At 41.6% G+C, this 13,341-nt stretch overlaps 1 long non-coding RNA gene across 1 annotated transcript; it reads right to left on the bottom strand.

The window, feature by feature from the left end:
* Positions 1-271: 271 nt before the first annotated feature.
* On the bottom strand, positions 272-13,121 carry LOC146587075 (uncharacterized). The gene is made up of 3 exons (XR_014897730.1): positions 12,953-13,121; positions 10,772-10,924; positions 272-457 (listed from the first exon to the last, which is right to left on the bottom strand). It is a non-coding gene; the product is annotated as an uncharacterized LOC146587075 (long non-coding RNA).
* Between the last annotated feature and the right edge of the window lie 220 nt (positions 13,122-13,341).

Here is a 13,341-nt window from a genome sequence, read left to right as displayed (position 1 = left end):
CCCTGAAAGCAGGGCAGGGGATAAATGAGTATGGCCTGTGAGCCACTGATGATGTTCATGCTGCCTGCTGAGCTTGTGCTGTGAGGCACAGRGTAAAGAGGGGAGGGGGAAAGTTAGCAGGAGAAATCTCATCAGCAGACCATTACAGCTGCAAAAACAGTCATGTCTTCTCTTTCTGCTGAAGCTCTTCAGAAAGAGCTGAGATTGCAAGGTAGTGAAAACTTGCTCTTTTCCCGTGTTTCCCCTGAGAAGGATGGATATTACCTGCTTTTCACCATCGTCTTGTTCTTGACTGACAGTAGGATCTTGACTGGCATTAGGACAATCTGTTGGTTGTCAATATCCCAGCTGGAGAATCTCTCAGTAGGATGGGGCCAGAGCCTCTTGGACGTGCTGGTTGAGAACAGACGCACAATGATGTCCAGCAGTTTAATAGTAGTGTCTTCTGGCCGCTATCCTAAAGATAATGAATCATTTGTCTTCAGCTGAGTTGAACTTGTCTAGTATGTTTCTGTTATAGTTATTTTTGCCTTTCTCTTGTTTTGTGAAGAAAAACCTGTGAGATAGGGTTTTGTTTGGTTTTCCTTTTTTTCTTTCTTTTTCTTTTTCTTTTTTTTYYTTTTTTTTWAARSAACAAAATAGGRTATCTGTTGGCTGAAATGCTGCCAGACTAATGTGTTAAATATTAGTCATCTCTAAAGAATGATCCTAAACCAGTAATCCTTCTGTTTTATCTGATAACTGCCAAAATGCCTACTGAAATAGCCTAGGGAAGTGTCAAAAGAGCAGTTAAAAATAATCTACCATTTCTACGGATAGCAGTTGGCTGTAGGCTGTGTAACTCCGGTGAGAGTCAGAAGGACTGACTTGAAGCAGGAGGTGCTAGCTGCCCTGAGCTGCTTGTGACAGACTTAGGCTGCATCTAATAATATGAAGGCAGCTTGGAGAACCTGCCTGCCCACATGCTGTTAGGTGAGGAGCAATTTCTCACATAGGAGGAAATTAAAGGAGATGATGGAAAGCGCAAGTATTTCTGTGCTGCAGCATTGTTTAAACCCGTAATGCAACAAGGATATTCTTCATCGACTTCCCCAAACTTGATAAACACCCTTATCCCTTGGTTTAGTAGCACCTACAACGTGGGTGTTAATGCCTTAGCCCAGATGCTCCTACACGGAGGACAGTGGCTCACAGACACCTAGCTGTTCTTCTGATGCCAGTTGCTTTTGTTGTATTGAAAACAGATCACTGCGTGTTGCTTCCGCCTTCAGGAACGACAGTGGCTGTCACCAGGGCAATGCACAGTTCTAACTGGGATGATGCTGGGGGCCCTTGCGGTGATGCTGTTTGCTGAAATCAGCAGATGGAAGAAACCATGCTTAGAACAAGTTGCTYGCTACAAGCTTGTTTATCATTAACAAACCTCTGGTCATATGAGTAGTCTTGTGACTATGGAGCACAGCYGAAAAGGTTGGAATAGTTTTCAGTACACCTTATGTATCATTTCTGATGTTAAGATCTTGATCCTTTTGGATGGAAAAGGAGATTAAAAAAAAAAAAAAGTATTTACCTCTTTCATAGTAGAACTAGGCTATCCTTCTTCCACACAGAAATGCTTATTGCAGTTGGTTGTAGTTATTTTTTTGGCAAAAAAAAGAGAAAAGCAGCAAGAAGAAAGCACAAAGGCAGTTGTGTCTGTCAGTTACTTTCATTCCTGGTTTTTTCGGGATGCTTAAAGTAGCATYTCCTGCACTTGCCTCACAGCTCAGGAAGGTGATTGCACCAGACACACTTAACCACAGTCTGCCTTGGATTTCAAGGCAGGTGCTGCTTATTTGAATGCAGAGTTTAAGGATGCTCCTTGAGTTGGCTGCTTCCCTTTTTCCATCCTGTGTCTTGGAGGAGCAACACTGAGGTATATGGAATGACTCTAGATTTACTCCGTGGAAGTTATTTGCAACAGCAGAGAGCAGAGTTTACTTTAAACCTTATTATGGTTATCAGCCTATGCTATTTCAAGCAATAGCGACTGTGGTGTTGGTTTTGGTTGCAGCAGGTAGCTCTGCAGACTCTGCTGAAGATTTCGGATTTACCCCAGATCACTTGCATCAGAGCTCTGCAGCCACACAGAGATGTTATGGTAGCACCACGTAGCAAATGCAGTGTCCTTGTCACAACAAAAAACAGGCAACGCCGAGAAATGTGAAGAAAAGTCAGGTAACAGAGCAAAAGACTTTTCAAGTCTTTTAGGAGGCTTGAAATAATGCATCTGCTTTGAAACATTTACAACTGTTACTTTCCTAAAGTGACAGACGAACCAAAGAAGGACCCGCGTAATTTTTCCTGTGATCTTGGGATTTGACTAATAATTGGATTAGTCACATTATCGCTAACCAGAGTGGGCTTTGGCCTCTCCTCCTTTCGCTGACATACAAGGATTGCTTTCTGGATCTTAGAAGCTCAGAGGCAGAGGTAGGCATTTAAACGCTAGTTCAATGGTTTTTAATCTCTGATCTGCAAACTACTTCTACGAGCCCATGAAAAAGTAGTTAAGGCTAGTACACCTTCTGAAGGTTAAATCTTCTACAAAAAGGTCCAGAAACTGGACAGAATTTGAAAAAACCCTGCACCCGCCTCCGTAGGTGCAAGCTTGACTGATATGACTCTTTTGCAGAAGTCAAATGTCTTGCACAGTTCTGATTTTCCTGAACAATTCAGATTTTGTATTTGAAACAAAACATTAACTTCTATGGGTGTACACACAGATGAGCAGAATTAGTAGTCTTGGTTTAAAGTGGCTGTGTCCAAAGACCGTGTTTATTTGTGTAAAGGCAATTCATCATCCAGGCTTTTTGCAACTGCCGAAGTGGAATACAGAAAAATGTGAAACAATAACAATATGGAACTATAAAATAAGACATTTTCCGGTTAATGTTGAAAGGACACCAGCTGCAAGAACAGAGAAGCAAACAAGCTACTGCTACATGTGGCCAGAGCTTTTCAGAGAAACAGATGAAAAATTGTTTTCAATTTGAGCAAGTAGGAAGAACAGAGGTTTAAGGAAACTTCCTGTGTGATTTCTCTCTTTGAGGGGGAGGCTGAGTTGGCTTTCCTATTACACTACAGTTCAAGGTCATTTTATCATTCATTATTTTCACTATTTGCCTCTTGTTTGTCCATCTCTAGAATGAGGTGGTTCAAGTTTGGCTAGTCAGTGTTTGAGAGCACTCTGAAGATACRCTTCACAGAGAGGACAGGCCACTATCAAGGACCAGGTAGTGTTAACTTATTCCAGGCTTGCAGAGAAAGGAAGCACCACAACAGYACAGATAAGGAAGAAATGTTGTAGCAGTGGCCTGAGATAAGGAAGTTTTCATGAGTAAACTATTTGGTGTTTTCACAATATCTCAAAGTGTAGTGTCTGTAAAAACTCTCAGATAGAAGATCCGTTGTGCCTGTACAATGCAAGCGGGTAAACAGAAGTGAGTGCCTTTTTAGAACGGAAGAAACCGGTTTAAGTCAGACCATTGGTGTCTTAGGACCCCGGGCATAAGGCACAGGACTTTGCAAGGCAGGTTTTATTCTGCAAGCATGAGACAGTAGTCATTCTCTCAGTGCATATCTGAACAGAAATACAGCGGGAAATTAGGGTCTCTTCTCATTTGCACTGGCATAATTCCAAATTAACAAAAGCCTTTTGAATTTACGTGGCTGTACCTAAGTGAGAACTACAATCCAGATGACTGATAAGTTGAACAGCAATGTAAAAATGACTTCTGGAGAATTTGTTCACATAGGGAAGTTATACGTGACTGACTGGAGTGTGTATTTAGAGCACATTACGTTAACCCTCTGTGAGGATGTGTAGCACGGGATTCATTTCCACTAGTTTATAAAATAGCCTTCCCCTTCTGAGCTATCTCATAGTTTCTGTTTATAGTCATTGCGGAATGACTTTCGGGACATGATATGTGCAAAAGAGAAACTAAAAWCATCTTTTATCTTAACATCCTGCTTTTCTATTTTTATTGAGACTTCTTGTACTTCTTTACCCTCTTGACGAGTAAACTGTTAGTGTTTTAAGCATCCTGTGATTGCTAAATAGGTGTGAGGGTCCTATAAGCTGCCATGAATTCATTCATGACTAATGTGGTCAAGACTTTGCACTGGAGCTGCACTTCTGGCTGCAGGCTTGGATTCCAGGCTGCCTTTGAAATGCAACTTGATTAAATGGTGTCTGCAAAAATCCACATTTTTAATCCATAAAATATTTTGTTCATCTGTCCTCTGAGGGCTCCTGTAAGCTTGAACATTTAAAAAAATAGTTTTGGTCATATGAAAATATAGGCTGTTCTTCTCAATTACTGTTGGAAAAACGGACAAATTAGTGAGAMGACCTGTTGCATATCATATGGGAAGCTGTATGCAAAAGCTAGAAATAATTCTATGGCTCTCTTTACCTTCATTTATAGATGTCTATATTCAGCACTTCTGAAAAGTTAACCCCCTCAGCTTCTGAGGCAGAATCTCATCCTTTAATTGTAGAATCATCATATCACCTTCCCAGGAAGTACGAAGTTGTTTCAAAAAAAGTTACATTTCGCTCCTAAGTCTGGAGGGAGAATGGCATGAATGGCATTAGTTTACTTTCAGAATGGGAGCTATTCCAAGAGCAGTAAATCAGAGGCCATCCCCACGGGGGCGCCTGGAGGATGAACAAAGATTTTGCAACCCAAGTGCTTGTAATGATGCAGTCTCTCTCCTAGCTTCATGTTCTTTGCTATGCTGACCTCTAGGGAAACTTTTCTGCAAATCAGTTTGCCAAAGTATTTGTGTGGGAAACTATCTAGTAGCTTAAAACTCGTTGCTGCCCTTTTCACGATAAGGGCCAGACGCTCGGTGGCAAATCTGAAGCAGGCCTTCGCATGAAGTTGCAAGCGGTTTTGCTGCTCCCTCCGCTGGTTCCASCACGCTTCAGTGACTCAAAGTCTGAGCACATTTGGGCAGAGTTCAGCCGGCAGAGGAAATGCATGCTGCGCTAAGAAACAACATGTTTGTTCTCAATATTTGTGGACTAGGGAGATTAGAAAAAAAAAAGTAGAAGAAGAAGAAGAAAAGAAAAGGGCCCTGAGGTCTGAGGCTGGGTGGAAGCAGGGCAGCACATACATTTTCACCCAAAGCTGAGACCATTTCAGCAGCAGATGAAGTTCTAGCCTGACAGCTTTAGGAAGAATATATAGATTGTTCTCCCAAAGGAGCTAGGGCTAAGCAGTGACTATGCAACTTTTTCCCATCAGCGGGCAAGGGGTCTGTCTTAGCAGGGATGTTTCAGGGGCTGAAAAGCTAGAAAGCTCTATTCAGACTAATGCCAGTTAGAAACAAAGCCCAAAGAAGGGAAACAGCAGACTACAGGCATGGAAGATACAKTTTTTTCTCATTTGTTTTGAAAGAACCACTTAGAAGAGAAGATGAGATGATAGGAGAGACATGCATATACTGTAGGGAAAAAAATCTTAGGAGGTCTTGTTTCTTCTTCTCATAATATTCAAGCAGGGTAATTTGCTGGCAATTTTAGATTAAGAACATTTTTTCTTCTAGATGCTAAAGGATGAAGATAAGTCTTCCGTGCTAATAATGACTATTCTAGAGCAGTGAGGTCTGTATCTCTGATGTAGCATGATTCATGCTCCTTCTTGAGCTATTCTCTCAAACAGAAGATCTGAGCACCATCCTAATGTGTGGGATTTGCCACATTTCCAGTGTGGAAAATTCACTACCGTACAAAATCAGAAGAGGCAAATCCCTAACAAAAATTCATTAGTTATGATGACATAAGACTGGAAAGAATCTTATTTTTCACAAAGCTCAGGCTTCTACTAGCATAAACAGTCRCATCAATCTTTTATGAATGATGAAGTTCCTTTGATAAACTGATCAAGCTCTGTTCCTTGCTGGGTTTCCCAATTTGGTTTCTTCTACTAGCAGATGACTCCAAAATTTCCAGCCTGTGCTTATGGATGGTTTGTTTATAGCTACTTGCACTAACTGTCTTTGAGTGCAAATAGTTCCTCTTTTGAGGTGTTTGTCTCCTTTTCTACCCTCAAACTAATTTTACAGAGCAATGAAATTTCCTGTTAGYCTTTGTTATGCTAGACTAACCATGCTCTGCTCATCTCCTCCTAAAAACATGATCTCTGTACCACTGATATACTTGTAGCCTATTCTGCACCTGTTGTGATTTGACTTAATCTTTCTCTAAATAAGAATGACCAGAACTGACGCAGACTCAATGATTTATCAGTGACCTAATGATGGTGGTATTTTTTCTCAGCTCTTCTAGAGTGTGGGCTGTATTTGGCCACATTCACTGTTAGGTCCCATTGTCTCATGATCAACCAACACATAAGTCTTTATCCTTCTCTGTCTTTTCCAACAGCTGAGTTCACAGAAACATTTATTCTGATTGGAAAGAAAAATCATTGAAGTATTTAATCTAGCTAGCTTTTCCACAGTGCCTTGGGAAACTTGAATTATTGTACTTCGGTCACTAGACAGTCTTAGGGCAAAACACGGATTCTGCCTTTTCTTGACTGCAGCTGTGCTATTAACAGAGAAAGACAGTGCATTTAGACCTCAGACTATTTTTGTAAAATGCTTACAAGAAATATGAATGTATGGAGTACTTCAGAGAGTAAAAATAAGATGTCTTTTATGCCTAACGAAAAAAGAAAAAAGAAAAAAAGAAACTCCAAGCTCTACAGGATGATGGTCTGGTTAAATTCAGGTCAGATATTACAAACACCACAGAAATTTTAATTTCCAGCTCTGTGTGTGTGTGTGTGGGGGGGAACTACATTTATTTAARAAATGAAGTAGGTTGACACTGGAAGACTGGAAACAAAACTAGGAAGAACTCTGGATAATCCTTGCTGCTCTGGAGGAAAACAAACAAACAAAAAATACAATGCAAAGCTAGCAGGTCAGCAACCGAGCCCTGAGGAATTCTGCTCAAAAATAAAGATTCCTAAACTGCTGAAAACTTTCACAAACTGTCTTTCTCTTGAGGGATTGCCAGCCTGTCCTGCATGAGGATGCTGCTGCTAGGSATTTTACACATCATGGTGACAAAGACAGGATATGAAAACTTTAAAAAAAGGAGGGAAGAAAATGCATCCAAAACCTTAACAAAAAAGGGCAGGTTACACTGCCCATGAAGTACGTAGCCAAGCCTGCTTCTTAGCGCATGAACAGGTCAGTATCAGTTTGTATCAACAATATCATATCAAAGAAGGTGGATAGTCACTTGGAACAAAGACCTTGGGCAGCCTTAGGGTGCTTTTCCAAATCCAACAAAGTACTTGAGTAAACCCAGAGCATGAGTTAAAGTGTTTGTTTAAAAACATGTGTATATATATTTTAAGTTATATAAGGTTTAGCCTAAATTCTCTCCCTAGCTGCTAATCTCTTCTAATGGCTCATTTTCCAGAGTTGGCATCCAAATACTTTTGGAGGTGCTGCCATTCTGAGCCTCAGCTTTCCAAGTACGTTTTTCTGTAGCATTTACAACTGTTTTCATGCACTGTGCATAAGATAACACCTTGCAAAATAGCAGATATCTGCAAAGACATAGTTCCTAAGGCACGAGGTTTCAGTTTGTTTCAGACCTACTAACTCTGGTCCTCCTCATAACACTGATTCTCACAGCGTTGCAGGAAACAGCCAAAATATATCTTTTAACCTTATTTTTGTGCTCCTTTCCCTCCTGTGCACTCTTCCCCATGAAGTCCTGTGGAAACAAGTTGTCACACATCTTAGGCTTTGCGGCTGTTTGGGAAGCAAGCAATAGGCACAGTGCCACCAATAGCTTCAGCGCTTCTCAAGAATTCAGTTCTCTGAAAGGCATCTGTTTCAGATATGTTTTGTAATGCCAGGACCCTATGGATTTCTRTAGCTTTTCCCTGCTGAATCCAGAGTGTCTGCCACTGTTAGCCTCAGAGCTGCCAACACTGAGATGACTGCTGTTGGCAAATCCCTCTACAGTCTGGAGCAACCAACTTACAGGCAGAGAAAACTTGCTGCTGTTAAAAGCCTGGCTTCTGGTGAAAGCGCTCCTCTTGCTAGTCGTGAGGCTTGTGCCACATGCAAAAACCCCAGTGCTCTGCTGTTAATCACACAGCTCTTCCAAATCATATATTTTTGCTCCAGAAATGCTAGGGAATACTTGGGAGTAAATTAGAAACTGCAGCCTGTATTGAACCGGCCAAATCCATCCTGTGTAGCTATCCATGGTCTCTAGAACTGCTTCTGTGGTGAAGGGTTTCCGGCTTTGGCTGGGCATTGCCTATTTGGTTGTTTGGGTGGTTTTGGTTTTCCGTTTTTTTTAATCTCAGAAGCCTGATGTGTATTTGTTTTGATGAGTTTGCTTTTCCGTGTGCCACACAAAACACTCCGGAGAACCTCTTCGTAGCTGTTGAATATTCACAGATGCAATGAGCAGCAAAGGGTATCAGCAAAGCTGACGTTATGGGAAGAAAAGCTATTTGACAATGTACCACAGACTAAATCAGAGAAGYGTTGCACTTCGGACAGTGAGGACGATATGAAGTACGCTGCTACATCTAAGTTCTTGATGCACAGCATTTTCATGAGTAAATGCAGCTCAAAGAGCATATGCATAATGCATTTACTCATGCATTTACTACATGTACCATGGGCTAGGTTACAGTAATCCTTCTTGGCCAGTAACTTCCTCTCCTGAAATGGCTTCACCATTAAATGTAGGTTGAGTTTTACAAATCTTGCGTCTCTTTGTGATTCAGCAGTGACTACCTTCCGGATTCCTAACATCACCCAGCAGGCGGGCCAGTAWGTGAGGATCTTTCCTTCATCAGGCTGCGGGAGATTACTAAAGAAGAGAAAAATGAATGAAGGTGTTCTCACCAAGACATAGGATTTAAGAGAAAACATGAAGGGAAGTATGTGCGCATGTGCACGTGTGTAATTAGAGAATCATGTAATGAATACTTTGATTATAGTCTTTGGAAGAAATGTGAATCAGAACAGAGAGATAAAGGGTGGAGTAAAATAGCAGAGCTGTAAAAGGATTGCTGGAAGTTGATGATGTAGTGAACTTTGAAAGGAGGGATACTGCTGCTTTGCTCTGGGGAAAGGGAAGAAGCCATTAGAGGGATTCAAGAAGCTAAGTACAATAGTAGAAAAGAGATTTTGTTTTGGTTTGGTTTTTTAGACATGTATTTTGCACTACACAGTTGACTAGTTAACAACAATTAGACTGCAAGGTGACCAGAAGACTATAAAGAAAGACAGCAAATTCTTCTTAAAGCACAGGGTGACATTCAGGATGGTATGTTAGATACACATAACAAAACAAAATTGGTTGAGAAGCAGTGCTAAGCAGAACAAGGGTGGAAGTATAGGCAGCTCAAGCTGTGAAAGTCAATAAAATCATGAGAAAATGAAAGGTAAAGAGGGTAGAAAAAAGGGAAGAGAAAACTTGAGACTTTATTGGAGTCTGAAATCAGCACTCGAGGAGGTAGGAGGAAAAATAGAAATATGCAAAATTGAAACTAGTTTCAATAGTGTAAAACATCAGAAAATGCTTATTTTTCGGGAAATAATGAAATGGCTTTAGTGTTCAGTTAAGCATGCCTTGCAGTAGGGATGTTTTTATCTAAGGCTCTAACCCAGGTAGAGCTCATATACTTACAAGATAGATAAAGACACACGTAAAACCAGGAAAATTCACTCTCACCTAGACTTTTGTAAACTGCTTTCCAGAGCACTCTCCTCGTTTGCACAGTTACCCTGCCTTGATTGTATGATGCTTTTTTTTTTCCTCTAGTGACTATGCTCACTTAAGCAAGTCAGAATAGTAGGTGAAAATCACTTACCCTTGCAAAACTCTCCTGAGTTTTAAGCATTACAAAAAATTTGTATGCATTCATTATTGCAGGAGACATAATAGGTTTGACTAAATCTTCAATGCCTTGCGTGGCTGATGCCAAGCACAAGGCGGGCAAAGTGCAGGATAGCCCTACCCTGAAGGCTGGGTTAGGCCTGTTCTGCTCTGTGGTGTAAAGAAAGAGCAACATGTCAAAATTTGAATTAAGGCTGTTTTAGCCTAAGGATTTAAGTCGTTCTCCAGCATCTCTGCTAGCCTCTGCACTGTTGCAAGAAAGAGCCAAGCCCCATACTGCTGATCAGAAAGGTTTACTTGTAGGCTGATAGTTGCATGGATCTGCTTGCATTTTGGACTTCTCTGTATGTTTTCCAAATTCAAGCAAGCATGCAAAGCGAACCTCCAGGAGGTAGCTTGTGCTCCAGTTTGAGGTGCTGGCTGAGCTGTAGGAGAGACAGAAGTGTGCTGAAACAGGGCAAAAATAGGCTCTAATGACCCTGAGTTGCTGTAGACAGCTGCCTTAAAAATCTTGGGGTGAGGGGGCAGAAAGGCTACGTTAAATTGTTTTTATCTGCATGGGATTGCTGTCTTTTTTCCAGCAAAATATGGGACAGAGAAATACCTTGATGGGCTCTAAAATGAGGATCTTTCGTTTCCCTGTTAAGTGGGTGCTGGATCTCAACCCAAAGCTTTATTATTACGGAATTTCCCAAGTGCTTCAGCCCACAGTAGACAATGAACTTTATCTGTTCTGCTCTTGGTTTCAGCTGTCACATTAAGAAAGAAGATGGCCTATGTAGAAATAGGCTTTTCGCTTATGAAAAAGAAATCTGTCTTTAGTTCAGTACTCACTTGTGAAAACAGTTCAAACCATGATCACGATGAATTCACTGGATTTGCTTTGATGACTGGGTTTGTAGGGAACTAATAGTACTTAGTGTCCAAAGCAGGAAGGCTAAAGGGCATCACTTTCCCCAAGTGTGATTAGGCCAGTCTGTATGAGTTCTGTAAATGAAGAAAAAGTTTCAATTCCACGATCTTGCTAAGGAAAACAAACTCTTTATTTTAGATATGTAGGAGACTGATTTTACCAGAGTTACCTGCAATTAATTTTGATATGAAATTATTGGTTCGCTTTGCAGAACAAATGACATGCAGAGAAGGGAGAGCTTCTCATATGAGATTCTCTGCAGTATATAGCCTTCTAAAGTAAAGCAAAGATGATAATCTCAAATGTGCTTTATGCCTGTTGTTAAAAGCAGTCAGACCCAGGAAATACCTACTCTGAATTGCTTTAGTAATACAATGCACCAGCACTTAAATTCACATAGACTTATGGCAGGTTTGTGTGACAGTAGCGCACTGTTTTCTATGGGGAAAAATAAATAATAGCTTATCACACATTTTATCAGCCACTAGGTTTTGACATTCTCCCATCCTGCTCGCAACTTCAGACAGATATTGTAGTGACCTTCTTGCCCCAGCCCCCCTGTCCTATATGGCTGCATTTTCTTTAAACAGTTCTACACAACGAAGAAAAGACATTTTTCTTTCCTTCTAGAAAAGGGAATGTGGCTGTGCTACACAGTTGCAAGAGTTACAGAAAAGGATATCTCAGGGAATCAACTCTAATCATGTGTTTGCAGCCTGGAAACATCTTTACAGGCTAGGGCAATTCCTACYGAAGCAGACTTTCATACAGAGATTTAGCATGATGAAAAAGTTGCACACAGGATAGCTTTAGCAAACTTGGTATCTCACAAGTATTTAATTAGGTCAACTCTTAACTGAATACTCCAACACAAACTCACTTTTAACAGGCCTTTAGCAACTTTGCCAGTCACAGGCAGCAGCAATGACCAAGCAATTTGCTAATGGGAAACAAACCTTTCTTTGCAGTATGTTTACATCTTCTTGCATGCATCACTAAACCTTGTCTCTAACCTGCTGCCTTCTCTAAGAGAAAAGACATTTAGTCCATCAGCTGAAAGTGTTCTTTTGTTTGGTTGGGTTTTATTTCATTTTCAGGCTCTAAATACCCGAGGAAAGGGTTTGAAAGCCTGTAATTGTTCTTTCTCACTTAATCATTCTGTACATTCTGGTAGGTACATTAATTATATTTGTAATTTTCAATCAACGTTGCTTAATTTGCAGTATCTTACTGGAATAGTTTCGATATCAGGTTAACAGTCAATTTGACTAAATGGAGAAACTTTGGATCTTTTCCTTGAAACACATTTATAGATCACATATCCATCTGCAGACCCTCAGGCCTGTGTGTGCATCTGCGCTTGCTGCAGTTGTACCTGGGCCCTGGATTTTAACCTGGTCCCCGTTCCCCATCTTCCTGTTATCACCGTCTGGGGGCATGTAAGGCACACGCAAGGTGAGGTGGCTGTGTGGCTGCAGAGTCTTCTCTAAGGCTACCTACCAGTTAGTTGGGCATTTGCTTGTTCTGCACTTGTTTAGAGGAAATACGCTTGCTCCCACATGGGGTCAAAACTTGGCTATTAAACGACGTCATTTATATGAAAATTTTTATTTGCATAGAATTTATGATTGAGCTAGCTAGTACAAAGTTTAAGAGCTACTTCTTATGTGTGTGTGACTGGGGTGTCTTTTTGTAGCTGAAATAAGCTTTCTTATATAGCACAATTCACTTTAAAGGAGACCTCAATAGAGCTCCTCTACTGAACTTTGTTTTTTCTCAGGTGATTTACGTCTTTCGCTGTAGAAATGCGCATAAAACTCTTAAGATTGTTTTGACTTCTTCATATAAATACATTCCCCCTGCAAAACCAGTATTCTATCCACAACAGTTCACTCCAAGGTCTTCTAAAGAGTGTCGATTCTTGGAGCTTCATAGTGACACATTTTGGTCTTTCATGTTCTAAGGATATTTTTTAAGCCATGAAACCTGCTTATAATATTGCCATTTGGGGAAGGTGGAAAGCTTAAGCGATGCCAGTTTCTTTGCCATGTAATTACAGTCTCCTTAGGCAACGTGTATGACCTCAGTGGGGTCAGCCCTACCTTAGTAGGTGTGGGGCTGCAGTGAAGTCTAAGACTGGTTTGAGCGTTACGAATTTTAAACTGGATTCTTCGGTTCTATCCATTTGCCCACGGGGCTGCTGTGCCTGCGCCGCAGCAGCAAGTGGGGCCTCCACGGCTACGACGGCAGCACGGGGCCCTCCAGCTGCCCCACAACAGGGCTCCGTGAGAGTGCGGGCCCGTGCGGCGGCCCCCTCAGCGCACTGCAGGATGCGGCTGCGGCGCCTCCCGCCCCGCCCGGCGCGGCGGGGCGCAGGACGAGCTGGGGCGGCTGCGGGCCGCAGGCCGCGCCGCGTCGCCCTGGCAACGGCGCCACCGGAAGTGGCGCGGCGACCTTTGACCGCAGCGCCAGGAACTGGCCGTCCGTCGTG

The sequence above is a fragment of the Rhea americana genome, unplaced genomic scaffold (assembly GCF_003343005.1).
Source record: "Rhea americana isolate MKP2758 unplaced genomic scaffold, rheAme1 scaffold_62, whole genome shotgun sequence".
In the NCBI taxonomy this organism is placed as follows: Eukaryota; Metazoa; Chordata; class Aves; order Rheiformes; family Rheidae; genus Rhea; species Rhea americana.
This window is presented reverse-complemented; position numbering and strand designations above follow the sequence as displayed.